The sequence below is a fragment of the Salmo salar genome, unplaced genomic scaffold (genome assembly GCF_905237065.1).
Source record: "Salmo salar unplaced genomic scaffold, Ssal_v3.1, whole genome shotgun sequence".
NCBI classification, from domain to species: domain Eukaryota; kingdom Metazoa; phylum Chordata; class Actinopteri; order Salmoniformes; family Salmonidae; genus Salmo; species Salmo salar.
The window spans coordinates 88,709-101,516 of record NW_025548053.1 but is presented as its reverse complement, the minus strand read 5'-3'; positions in this window follow the sequence as shown (position 1 = coordinate 101,516).

The following is a 12,808-nucleotide window of genomic DNA, read 5'->3' as shown; positions in this document are numbered from 1 at the left end:
GCATGACCGGGGTCACTGTTTTTGTGTCACGAAAATGAAAAAAAAAATCTGCAATTTTTTGTGAAAATGGTTTTAACAATTTTTTTAGGCCTGTCCAGAATGTCGCTTTTTCGGCATGATCGGAGTCATCGTTTTTAGGGACAATATAGAAATCTGCAATTTTTGTGTAAATGGTTTTAACATTTTTTTTTAGGCCTGTCCAGAATGTCACTTTTTCGGCATGATCGGAGTCATCGTTTTTAGGGACAATATAGAAATCTGCAATTTTTTGTGAAAATGGTTTTAAAATGTTTTTTTAGGCCTGTCCAGAATGTCGCTAGTTCGGAATGACCGGGGTCACTGTTTTTGTGTCAAAAAATGAAAAAAAAAATTCTGAGCTTTTTTTTTGAAAATGGTTCTAAAATGTGTTTTTTTAGGCCTGTCCAAAATGTCGCTAGTTCGACATGACCGGGGTCACTGTTTTTGTGTCACGAAAATGAAAAATAGAAATCTGCAATTTTTTGTGAAAATGGTTTTAACAATTTTTTTTAGGCCTGTCCAGAATGTCGCTTTTTCGGCATGATCGGAGTCATCGTTTTTAGGGACAATATAGAAATCTGCAATTTTTTGTGTAAATGGTTTTAACAATTTTTTTTAGGCCTGTCCAGAATGTCACTTTTTCGGCATGATCGGAGTCATCGTTTTTAGGGACAATATAGAAATCTGCAATTTTTTGTGAAAATGGTTTTAAAATGTTTTTTTAGGCCTGTCCAGAATGTCGCTAGTTCGGCATGACCGGGGTCACTGTTTTTGTGTCACGAAAATGAAAAAAAATCTGCAATTTTTTGTGAAAATGGTTTTAACAATTTTTTTTAGGCCTGTCCAGAATGTCGCTTTTTCGGCATGATCGGAGTCATCGTTTTTAGGGACAATATAGAAATCTGCAATTTTTTGTGAAAATGGTTTTAACAATTTTTTTAGGCCTGTCCAGAATGTCACTTTTTCGGCATGATCGGAGTCATCGTTTTTAGGGACAATATAGAAATCTGCAATTTTTTGTGAAAATAGTTTTAAAATGTTTTTTTAGGCCTGTCCAGAATGTCGCTAGTTCGGCATGACCGGGGTCACTGTTTTTGTGTCACGAAAATGAAAAATAGAAATCTGCAATTTTTTGTGAAAATGGTTTTAAAATGTTTTTTAGGCCTGTCCAGAATGTCGCTAGTTCGGCATGACCGGGGTCACTGTTTTTGTGTCACGAAAATGAAAAAAATATCTGCAATTTTTTGTGAAAATGGTTTAAAAATGTTTTTTTAGGCCTGTCCAGAATGTCGCTAGTTCGGCATGATCGGAGTCATCGTTTTTGGTGACAAAATAAAAAAATCTGCAATTTTTTGTGAAAATGGTTTTAAAATGTTTTTTTAGGCCTGTCCAGAATGTCGCTAGTTCGGCATGACCGGGGTCACTGTTTTTGTGTCACGAAAATAAAAAGAAATCTGCAATTTTTTGTGAAAATGGTTTTAACAATTTTTTTTAGGCCTGTCCAGAATGTCGCTTTTTCGGCATGACCGGGGTCACCGTTTTTGGGTCACGAAAATGAAAAAAATATCTGCAATTTTTTGTGAAAATGGTTTTAAAATGTTTTTTAGGCCTGTCCAGAATGTCGCTAGTTCGGCATGACCGGGGTCACTGTTTTTGTGTCACGAAAATGAAAAAAAAAATCTGCAATTTTTGTGAAAATGGTTTTAACAATTTTTTTTAGGCCTGTCCAGAATGTCACTTTTTCGGCATGATCGGAGTCATCGTTTTTAGGGACAATATAGAAATCTGCAATTTTTGTGAAAATGGTTTTAAAATGTTTTTTTTAGGCCTGTCCAGAATGTCGCTAGTTCGGCATGACCGGGGTCACTGTTTTTGTGTCAAAAAATGAAAAAAAAATTCTGAGCTTTTTTTTGAAAATGGTTCTAAAATGTGTTTTTTAGGCCTGTCCAAAATGTCGCTAGTTCGGCATGACCGGGGTCACTGTTTTTGTGTCACGAAAATGAAAAAAAAAATCTGCAATTTTTTGTGAAAATGGTTTTAACAATTTTTTTTAGGCCTGTCCAGAATGTCGCTTTTTCGGCATGATCGGAGTCATCGTTTTTGGTGACAAAAATAGAAATCTACAATTTTTTGTGAAAATGGTTTTAAAATGTTTTTTTTAGGCCTGTCCAGAATGTCGCTAGTTCGGCATGACCGGGGTCACTGTTTTTGTGTCACGAAAATGAAAAAAAAATCTGCAATTTTTTGTGAAAATGGTTTTAACAATTTTTTTTAGGCCTGTCCAGAATGTCGCTTTTTCGGCATGATCGGAGTCATCGTTTTTAGGGACAATATAGAAATCTGCAATTTTTTGTGAAAATGGTTTTAACAATTTTTTTTAGGCCTGTCCAGAATGTCACTTTTTCGGCATGATCGGAGTCATCGTTTTTAGGGACAATATAGAAATCTGCAATTTTTTGTGAAAATAGTTTTAAAATGTTTTTTTAGGCCTGTCCAGAATGTCGCTAGTTCGGCATGACCGGGGTCACTGTTTTTGTGTCACGAAAATGAAAAATAGAAATCTGCAATTTTTTGTGAAAATGGTTTTAAAATGTTTTTTTAGGCCTGTCCAGAATGTCGCTAGTTCGGCATAACCGGGGTCACTGTTTTTGTGTCACGAAAATGAAAAAAAAATATCTGCAATTTTTTGTGAAAATGGTTTAAAAATGTTTTTTTAGGCCTGTCCAAAATGTCGCTAGTTCGGCATGATCGGAGTCATCGTTTTTGGTGACAAAAATAGAAATCTACAATTTTTTGTGAAAATGGTTTTAAAATGTTTTTTTTAGGCCTGTCCAGAATGTCGCTAGTTCGGCATGACCGGGGTCACTGTTTTTGTGTCACGAAAATGAGAAAAAAAATCTGCAATTTTTTGTGAAAATGGTTTTAACAATTTTTTTTAGGCCTGTCCAGAATGTCGCTTTTTCGGCATGATCGGAGTCATCGTTTTTAGGGACAATATAGAAATCTGCAATTTTTTGTGTAAATGGTTTTAACATTTTTTTTTAGGCCTGTCCAGAATGTCACTTTTTCGGCATGATCGGAGTCATCGTTTTTAGGGACAATATAGAAATCTGCAATTTTTTGTGAAAATGGTTTTAAAATGTTTTTTTAGGCCTGTCCAGAATGTCGCTAGTTCGGAATGACCGGGGTCACTGTTTTTGTGTCAAAAATGAAAAAAAAAATTCTGAGCTTTTTTTTTGAAAATGGTTCTAAAATGTGTTTTTTTAGGCCTGTCCAAAATGTCGCTAGTTCGACATGACCGGGGTCACTGTTTTTGTGTCACGAAAATGAAAAATAGAAATCTGCAATTTTTTGTGAAAATGGTTTTAACAATTTTTTTTAGGCCTGTCCAGAATGTCGCTTTTTCGGCATGATCGGAGTCATCGTTTTTAGGGACAATATAGAAATCTGCAATTTTTTGTGTAAATGGTTTTAACAATTTTTTTTAGGCCTGTCCAGAATGTCACTTTTTCGGCATGATCGGAGTCATCGTTTTTAGGGACAATATAGAAATCTGCAATTTTTTGTGAAAATGGTTTTAAAATGTTTTTTTAGGCCTGTCCAGAATGTCGCTAGTTCGGCATGACCGGGGTCACTGTTTTTGTGTCACGAAAATGAAAAAAAAAATCTGCAATTTTTTGTGAAAATGGTTTTAACAATTTTTTTAGGCCTGTCCAGAATGTCGCTTTTTCGGCATGATCGGAGTCATCGTTTTTAGGGACAATATAGAAATCTGCAATTTTTTGTGAAAATGGTTTTAACAATTTTTTTAGGCCTGTCCAGAATGTCACTTTTTCGGCATGATCGGAGTCATCGTTTTTAGGGACAATATAGAAATCTGCAATTTTTTGTGAAAATGGTTTTAAAATGTTTTTTAGGCCTGTCCAGAATGTCGCTAGTTCGGCATGACCGGGGTCACTGTTTTTGTGTCACGAAAATGAAAAATAGAAATCTGCAATTTTTTGTGAAAATGGTTTTAAAATGTTTTTTAGGCCTGTCCAGAATGTCGCTAGTTCGGCATAACCGGGGTCACTGTTTTTGTGTCACGAAAATGAAAAAAAATATCTGCAATTTTTTGTGAAAATGGTTTAAAAATGTTTTTTTAGGCCTGTCCAAAATGTCGCTAGTTCGGCATGATCGGAGTCATCGTTTTTGGTGACAAAAATAGAAATCTACAATTTTTTGTGAAAATGGTTTTAAAATGTTTTTTTTAGGCCTGTCCAGAATGTCGCTAGTTCGGCATGACCGGGGTCACTGTTTTTGTGTCACGAAAATGAGAAAAAAAATCTGCAATTTTTTGTGAAAATGGTTTTAACAATTTTTTTTAGGCCTGTCCAGAATGTCGCTTTTTCGGCATGATCGGAGTCATCGTTTTTAGGGACAATATAGAAATCTGCAATTTTTTGTGTAAATGGTTTTAACATTTTTTTTTAGGCCTGTCCAGAATGTCACTTTTTCGGCATGATCGGAGTCATCGTTTTTAGGGACAATATAGAAATCTGCAATTTTTTGTGAAAATGGTTTTAAAATGTTTTTTTAGGCCTGTCCAGAATGTCGCTAGTTCGGAATGACCGGGGTCACTGTTTTTGTGTCAAAAAATGAAAAAAAAAATTCTGAGCTTTTTTTTTGAAAATGGTTCTAAAATGTGTTTTTTTAGGCCTGTCCAAAATGTCGCTAGTTCGACATGACCGGGGTCACTGTTTTTGTGTCACGAAAATGAAAAATAGAAATCTGCAATTTTTGTGAAAATGGTTTTAACAATTTTTTTTAGGCCTGTCCAGAATGTCGCTTTTTCGGCATGATCGGAGTCATCGTTTTTAGGGACAATATAGAAATCTGCAATTTTTGTGTAAATGGTTTTAACAATTTTTTTTAGGCCTGTCCAGAATGTCACTTTTTCGGCATGATCGGAGTCATCGTTTTTAGGGACAATATAGAAATCTGCAATTTTTTGTGAAAATGGTTTTAAAATGTTTTTTTAGGCCTGTCCAGAATGTCGCTAGTTCGGCATGACCGGGGTCACTGTTTTTGTGTCAAAAAATGAAAAAAAAATTCTGAGCTTTTTTTTGAAAATGGTTCTAAAATGTGTTTTTTAGGCCTGTCCAAAATGTCGCTAGTTCGGCATTACCGGGGTCACTGTTTTTGTGTCACGAAAATGAAAAATAGAAATCTGCAATTTTTTGTGAAAATGGTTTTAAAATGTTTTTTTAGGCCTGTCCAGAATGTCGCTAGTTCGGCATAACCGGGGTCACTGTTTTTGTGTCACGAAAATGAAAAAAAATATCTGCAATTTTTTGTGAAAATGGTTTTAAAATGTTTTTTAGGCCTGTCCAGAATGTCGCTAGTTCGGCATGACCGGGGTCACTGTTTTTGTGTCACGAAAATGAAAAAAAAAATCTGCAATTTTTTGTGAAAATGGTTTTAACAATTTTTTTAGGCCTGTCCAGAATGTCACTTTTTCGGCATGATCGGAGTCATCGTTTTTAGGGACAATATAGAAATCTGCAATTTTTGTGAAAATGGTTTTAAAATGTTTTTTTAGGCCTGTCCAGAATGTCGCTAGTTCGGCATGACCGGGGTCACTGTTTTTGTGTCACGAAAATGAAAAAAAATATCTGCAATTTTTTGTGAAAATGGTTCTAAAATGTTTTTTAGGCCTGTCCAGAATGTCGCTAGTTCGGCATGACCGGGGTCACTGTTTTTGTGTCACGAAAATGAAAAAAATATCTGCAATTTTTTGTGAAAATGGTTTAAAAATGTTTTTTAGGCCTGTCCAAAATGTCGCTAGTTCGGCATGATCGGAGTCACCGTTTTTGGTGACAAAAATAGAAATCTGCAATTTTTTGTGAAAATGGTTTTAAAATGTTTTTTTAGGCCTGTCCAGAATGTCGCTAGTTCGGCATGACCGGGGTCACTGTTTTTGTGTCACGAAAATGAAAAAAAAATCTGCAATTTTTTGTGAAAATGGTTTTAACAATTTTTTTAGGCCTGTCCAGAATGTCGCTTTTTCGGCATGATCGGAGTCATCGTTTTTAGGGACAATATAGAAATCTGCAATTTTTTGTGTAAATGGTTTTAACAATTTTTTTAGGCCTGTCCAGAATGTCGCTTTTTCGGCATGATCGGAGTCATCGTTTTTAGGGACAATATAGAAATCTGCAATTTTTGTGAAAATGGTTTTAAAATGTTTTTTAGGCCTGTCCAGAATGTCGCTAGTTCGGCATGACCGGGGTCACTGTTTTTGTGTCACAAAATGAAAAAAAAATTCTGCAGCTTTTTTTTGAAAATGGTTCTAAAATGTTTTTTTTAGGCCTGTCCAAAATGTCGCTAGTTCGACATGACCGGGGTCACTGTTTTTGTGTCACAAAAATGAAAAAAAAATCTGCAATTTTTTGTGAAAATGGTTTTAACAATTTTTTTTAGGCCTGTCCAGAATGTCGCTTTTCGGCATGATCGGAGTCATCGTTTTTAGGGACAATATAGAAATCTGCAATTTTTTGTGTAAATGGTTTTAACAATTTTTTTAGGCCTGTCCAGAATGTCACTTTTTCGGCATGATCGGAGTCATCGTTTTTAGGGACAATATAGAAATCTGCAATTTTTTGTGAAAATGGTTTTAAAATGTTTTTTAGGCCTGTCCAGAATGTCGCTAGTTCGGCATGACCGGGGTCACTGTTTTTGTGTCAAAAAATGAAAAAAAAATTCTGAGCTTTTTTTTGAAAATGGTTCTAAAATGTGTTTTTTAGGCCTGTCCAAAATGTCGCTAGTTCGGCATGACCGGGGTCACTGTTTTTGTGTCACGAAAATGAAAAATAGAAATCTGCAATTTTTTGTGAAAATGGTTTTAAAATGTTTTTTTAGGCCTGTCCAGAATGTCGCTACTTCGGCATAACCGGGGTCACTGTTTTTGTGTCACGAAAATGAAAAAAAATATCTGCAATTTTTGTGAAAATGGTTTTAAAATGTTTTTTAGGCCTGTCCAGAATGTCGCTAGTTCGGCATGACCGGGGTCACTGTTTTTGTGTCACGAAAATGAAAAAAAAATCTGCAATTTTTTGTGAAAATGGTTTTAACAATTTTTTTAGGCCTGTCCAGAATGTCGCTTTTTCGGCATGATCGGAGTCATCGTTTTTAGGGACAAAATAGAAATCTGCAATTTTTTGTGAAAATGGTTTTAAAATGTTTTTTTAGGCCTGTCCAGAATGTCGCTAGTTCGGCATAACCGGGGTCACTGTTTTTGTGTCACGAAAATGAAAAAAAATATCTGCAATTTTTTGTGAAAATGGTTTTAAAATGTTTTTTAGGCCTGTCCAGAATGTCGCTAGTTCGGCATGACCGGAGTCACCGTTTTTGGGACAATATAGAAATCTGCAATTTTTTGTGAAAATGGTTTTAACAATTTTTTTTAGGCCTGTCCAGAATGTCACTTTTTCGGCATGATCGGAGTCATCGTTTTTAGGGACAATATAGAAATCTGCAATTTTTTGTGAAAATGGTTTTAAAATGTTTTTTAGGCCTGTCCAGAATGTCGCTAGTTCGGCATGATCGGAGTCATCGTTTTTGGTGACAAAAATAATAAAATCTGCAATTTTTTGTGAAAATGGTTCTAAAATGTTTTTTTAGGCCTGTCCAGAATGTCGCTAGTTCGGCATGACCGGGGTCACTGTTTTTGTGTCACGAAAATGAAAAAAATATCTGCAATTTTTTGTGAAAATGGTTCTAAAATGTTTTTTTTAGGCCTGTCCAGAATGTCGCTAGTTCGGCATGACCGGAGTCATCGTTTTTGGTGACAAAATAGAAATCTGCAATTTTTTGTGAAAATGGTTTTAAAATGTTTTTTTAGGCCTGTCCAGAATGTCGCTAGTTCGGCATGACCGGGGTCACTGTTTTTGTGTCACGAAAATGAAAAAAAATCTGCAATTTTTTGTGAAAATGGTTTTAAGATTTTTTTTAGGCCTGTCCAGAATGTCGCTTTTTCGGCATGATCGGAGTCATCGTTTTTAGGGACAAAATAGAAATCTGCAATTTTTGTGAAAATGGTTTTAAAATGTTTTTTTAGGCCTGTCCAGAATGTCGCTAGTTCGGCATGACCGGGGTCACTGTTTTTGTGTCACGAAAATGAAAAAAAATATCTGCAATTTTTTTTGAAAATGGTTCTAAAATGTGTTTTTTAGGCCTGTCCAGAATGTCGCTAGTTCGGCATGATCGGAGTCACTGTTTTTGTGTCACGAAAATAAAATAGAAATCTGCAATTTTTTGTGAAAATGGTTTTAAAATGTTTTTTAGGCCTGTCCAGAATGTCGCTACTTCGGCATAACCGGGGTCACTGTTTTTGTGTCACGAAAATGAAAAAAATATCTGCAATTTTTTGTGAAAATGGTTTTAAAATGTTTTTTTAGGCCTGTCCAGAATGTCGCTAGTTCGGCATGACCGGGGTCACTGTTTTTGTGTCACGAAAATGAAAAAAAATCTGCAATTTTTTGTGAAAATGGTTTTAACAATGTTTTTTAGGCCTGTCCAGAATGTCGCTTTTTCGGCATGATCGGAGTCATCGTTTTTAGGGACAAAATAGAAATCTGCAATTTTTTGTGAAAATGGTTTTAAAATGTTTTTTTAGGCCTGTCCAGAATGTCGCTAGTTCGGCATAACCGGGGTCACTGTTTTTGTGTCACGAAAATGAAAAAAAATATCTGCAATTTTTTGTGAAAATGGTTTTAAAATGTTTTTTTAGGCCTGTCCAGAATGTCGCTAGTTCGGCATGATCGGAGTCATCGTTTTTAGGGACAATATAGAAATCTGCAATTTTTTGTGAAAATGGTTTTAACAATTTTTTTTAGGCCTGTCCAGAATGTCGCTTTTTCGGCATGATCGGAGTCATCGTTTTTAGGGACAATATAGAAATCTGCAATTTTTTGTGAAAATGGTTTTAAAATGTTTTTTAGGCCTGTCCAGAATGTCGCTAGTTCGGCATGATCGGAGTCATCGTTTTTGGGGACAAAATAATAATCTACAATTTTTTGTGAAAATGGTTTTAAAATGTTTTTTAGGCCTGTCCAGAATGTCGCTAGTTCGGCATGACCGGGGTCACTGTTTTTGTGTCACGAAAATGAAAAAAAAATCTGCAATTTTTTGTGAAAATGGTTCTAAAATGTGTTTTTTAGGCCTGTCCAAAATGTCGCTAGTTCGGCATGACCGGAGTCACTGTTTTTGTGTCACGACAAAAAATAGAAATCTGCAATTTTTGTGAAAATGGTTTTAAAATGTTTTTTTAGGCCTGTCCAGAATGTCGCTAGTTCGGCATGACCGGGGTCACTGTTTTTGTGTCACGAAAATGAAAAAAAATATGCAATTTTTTGTGAAAATGGTTTTAAGAATTTTTTTTAGGCCTGTCCAGAATGTCACTTTTTCGGCATGATCGGAGTCATCGTTTTTAGGGACAATATAGAAATCTGCAATTTTTTGTGAAAATGGTTTTAAAATGTTTTTTTAGGCCTGTCCAGAATGTCGCTAGTTCGGCATGACCGGGGTCACTGTTTTTGTGTCAAAAAATGAAAAAAAAAATTCTGAGCTTTTTTTTGAAAATGGTTCTAAAATGTGTTTTTTAGGCCTGTCCAAAATGTCGCTAGTTCGGCATGACCGGGGTCACTGTTTTTGTGTCACGAAAATGAAAAATAGAAATCTGCAATTTTTTGTGAAAATGGTTTTAAAATGTTTTTTAGGCCTGTCCAGAATGTCGCTACTTCGGCATAACCGGGGTCACTGTTTTTGTGTCACGAAAATGAAAAAAAATATCTGCAATTTTTTGTGAAAATGGTTTTAAAATGTTTTTTAGGCCTGTCCAGAATGTCGCTAATTCGGCATGACCGGGGTCACTGTTTTTGTGTCACGAAAATGAAAAAAAAATCTGCAATTTTTGTGAAAATGGTTTTAACAATTTTTTTTAGGCCTGTCCAGAATGTCGCTTTTTCGGCATGATCGGAGTCATCGTTTTTAGGGACAATATAGAAATCTGCAATTTTTTGTGAAAATGGTTTTAAAATGTTTTTTTAGGCCTGTCCAGAATGTCGCTAGTTCGGCATAACCGGGGTCACTGTTTTTGTGTCACGAAAATGAAAAAAAATATCTGCAATTTTTTGTGAAAATGGTTTTAAAATGTTTTTTAGGCCTGTCCAGAATGTCGCTAGTTCGGCATGACCGGGGTCACTGTTTTTGTGTCACGAAAATGAAAAAAATATCTGCAATTTTTTGTGAAAATGGTTTTAAAATGTTTTTTTAGGCCTGTCCAAAATGTCGCTAGTTCGGCATGACCGGAGTCATCGTTTTTGGTGACAAAAATAGAAATCTGCAATTTTTGTGAAAATGGTTTTAAAATGTTTTTTTAGGCCTGTCCAGAATGTCGCTAGTTCGGCATGACCGGGGTCACTGTTTTTGTGTCACGAAAATGAAAAAAAAATCTGCAATTTTTTGTGAAAATGGTTTTAACAATTTTTTTAGGCCTGTCCAGAATGTCGCTTTTTCGGCATGATCGGAGTCATCGTTTTTAGGGACAATATAGAAATCTGCAATTTTTTGTGTAAACGGTTTTAACAATTTTTTTTTAGGCCTGTCCAGAATGTCGCTATTTCGGCATGATCGGAGTCATCGTTTTTAGGGACAATATAGAAATCTGCAATTTTTTGTGAAAATGGTTTTAAAATGTTTTTTAGGCCTGTCCAGAATGTCGCTAGTTCGGCATGACCGGGGTCACTGTTTTTGTGTCACAAAATGAAAAAAAAATTCTGCAGCTTTTTTTTGAAAATGGTTTTAAAATGTGTTTTTTAGGCCTGTCCAAAATGTCGCTAGTTCGACATGACCGGGGTCACTGTTTTTGTGTCACAAAAATGAAAAAAAATCTGCAATTTTTTGTGAAAATGGTTTTAACAATTTTTTTTAGGCCTGTCCAGAATGTCGCTTTTTCGGCATGATCGGAGTCATCGTTTTTAGGGACAATATAGAAATCTGCAATTTTTTGTGTAAATGGTTTTAACAATTTTTTTTAGGCCTGTCCAGAATGTCGCTTTTTCGGCATGATCGGAGTCATCGTTTTTAGGGACAATATAGAAATCTGCAATTTTTTGTGAAAATGGTTTTAAAATGTTTTTTAGGCCTGTCCAGAATGTCGCTAGTTCGGCATGACCGGAGTCACTGTTTTTGTGTCAAAAAATGAAAAAAAAATTCTGAGCTTTTTTTTGAAAATGTTTCTAAAATGTGTTTTTTAGGCCTGTCCAAAATGTCGCTAGTTCGGCATGACCGGGGTCACTGTTTTTGTGTCACGAAAATGAAAAATAGAAATCTGCAATTTTTTGTGAAAATGGTTTTAAAATGTTTTTTAGGCCTGTCCAGAATGTCGCTAGTTCGGCATAACCGGGGTCACTGTTTTTGTGTCACGAAAATGAAAAAAAATATCTGCAATTTTTTGTGAAAATGGTTTTAAAATGTTTTTTTAGGCCTGTCCAGAATGTCGCTAGTTCGGCATGACCGGGGTCACTGTTTTTGTGTCACGAAAATGAAAAAAAAAAATCTGCAATTTTTTGTGAAAATGGTTTTAACAATTTTTTTTAGGCCTGTCCAGAATGTCACTTTTTCGGCATGATCGGAGTCATCGTTTTTAGGGACAATATAGAAATCTGCAATTTTTTGTGAAAATGGTTTTAAAATGTTTTTTAGGCCTGTCCAGAATGTCGCTAGTTCGGCATGACCGGGGTCACTGTTTTTGTGTCAAAAAATGAAAAAAAAAATTCTGAGCTTTTTTTTTGAAAATGGTTCTAAAATGTGTTTTTTTAGGCCTGTCCAAAATGTCGCTAGTTCGGCATGACCGGGGTCACTGTTTTTGTGTCACGAAAATGAAAAATAGAAATCTGCAATTTTTTGTGAAAATGGTTTTAAAATGTTTTTTTAGGCCTGTCCAGAATGTCGCTAGTTCGGCATAACCGGGGTCACTGTTTTTGTGTCACGAAAATGAAAAAAATATCTGCAATTTTTTGTGAAAATGGTTTTAAAATGTTTTTTAGGCCTGTCCAGAATGTCGCTAGTTCGGCATGACCGGGGTCACTGTTTTTGTGTCACGAAAATGAAAAAAAAAAAATCTGCAATTTTTTGTGAAAATGGTTTTAACAATTTTTTTTAGGCCTGTCCAGAATGTCACTTTTTCGGCATGATCGGAGTCATCGTTTTTAGGGACAATATAGAAATCTGCAATTTTTTGTGAAAATGGTTTTAAAATGTTTTTTAGGCCTGTCCAGAATGTCGCTAGTTCGGCATGACCGGGGTCACTGTTTTTGTGTCAAAAAAGAAAAAAAAATTCTGAGCTTTTTTTTTGAAAATGGTTCTAAAATGTGTTTTTTAGGCCTGTCCAAAATGTCGCTAGTTCGGCATGACCGGGGTCACTGTTTTTGTGTCACGAAAATGAAAAATAGAAATCTGCAATTTTTGTGAAAATGGTTTTAAAATGTTTTTTAGGCCTGTCCAGAATGTCGCTACTTCGGCATAACCGGGGTCACTGTTTTTGTGTCACGAAAATGAAAAAAAATATCTGCAATTTTTTGTGAAAATGGTTTTAAAATGTTTTTTTAGGCCTGTCCAGAATGTCGCTAGTTCGGCATGACCGGGGTCACTGTTTTTGTGTCACGAAAATGAAAAAAAAATCTGCAATTTTTTGTGAAAATGGTTTTAACAATTTTTTTAGGCCTGTCCAGAATGTCGCTTTTTCGGC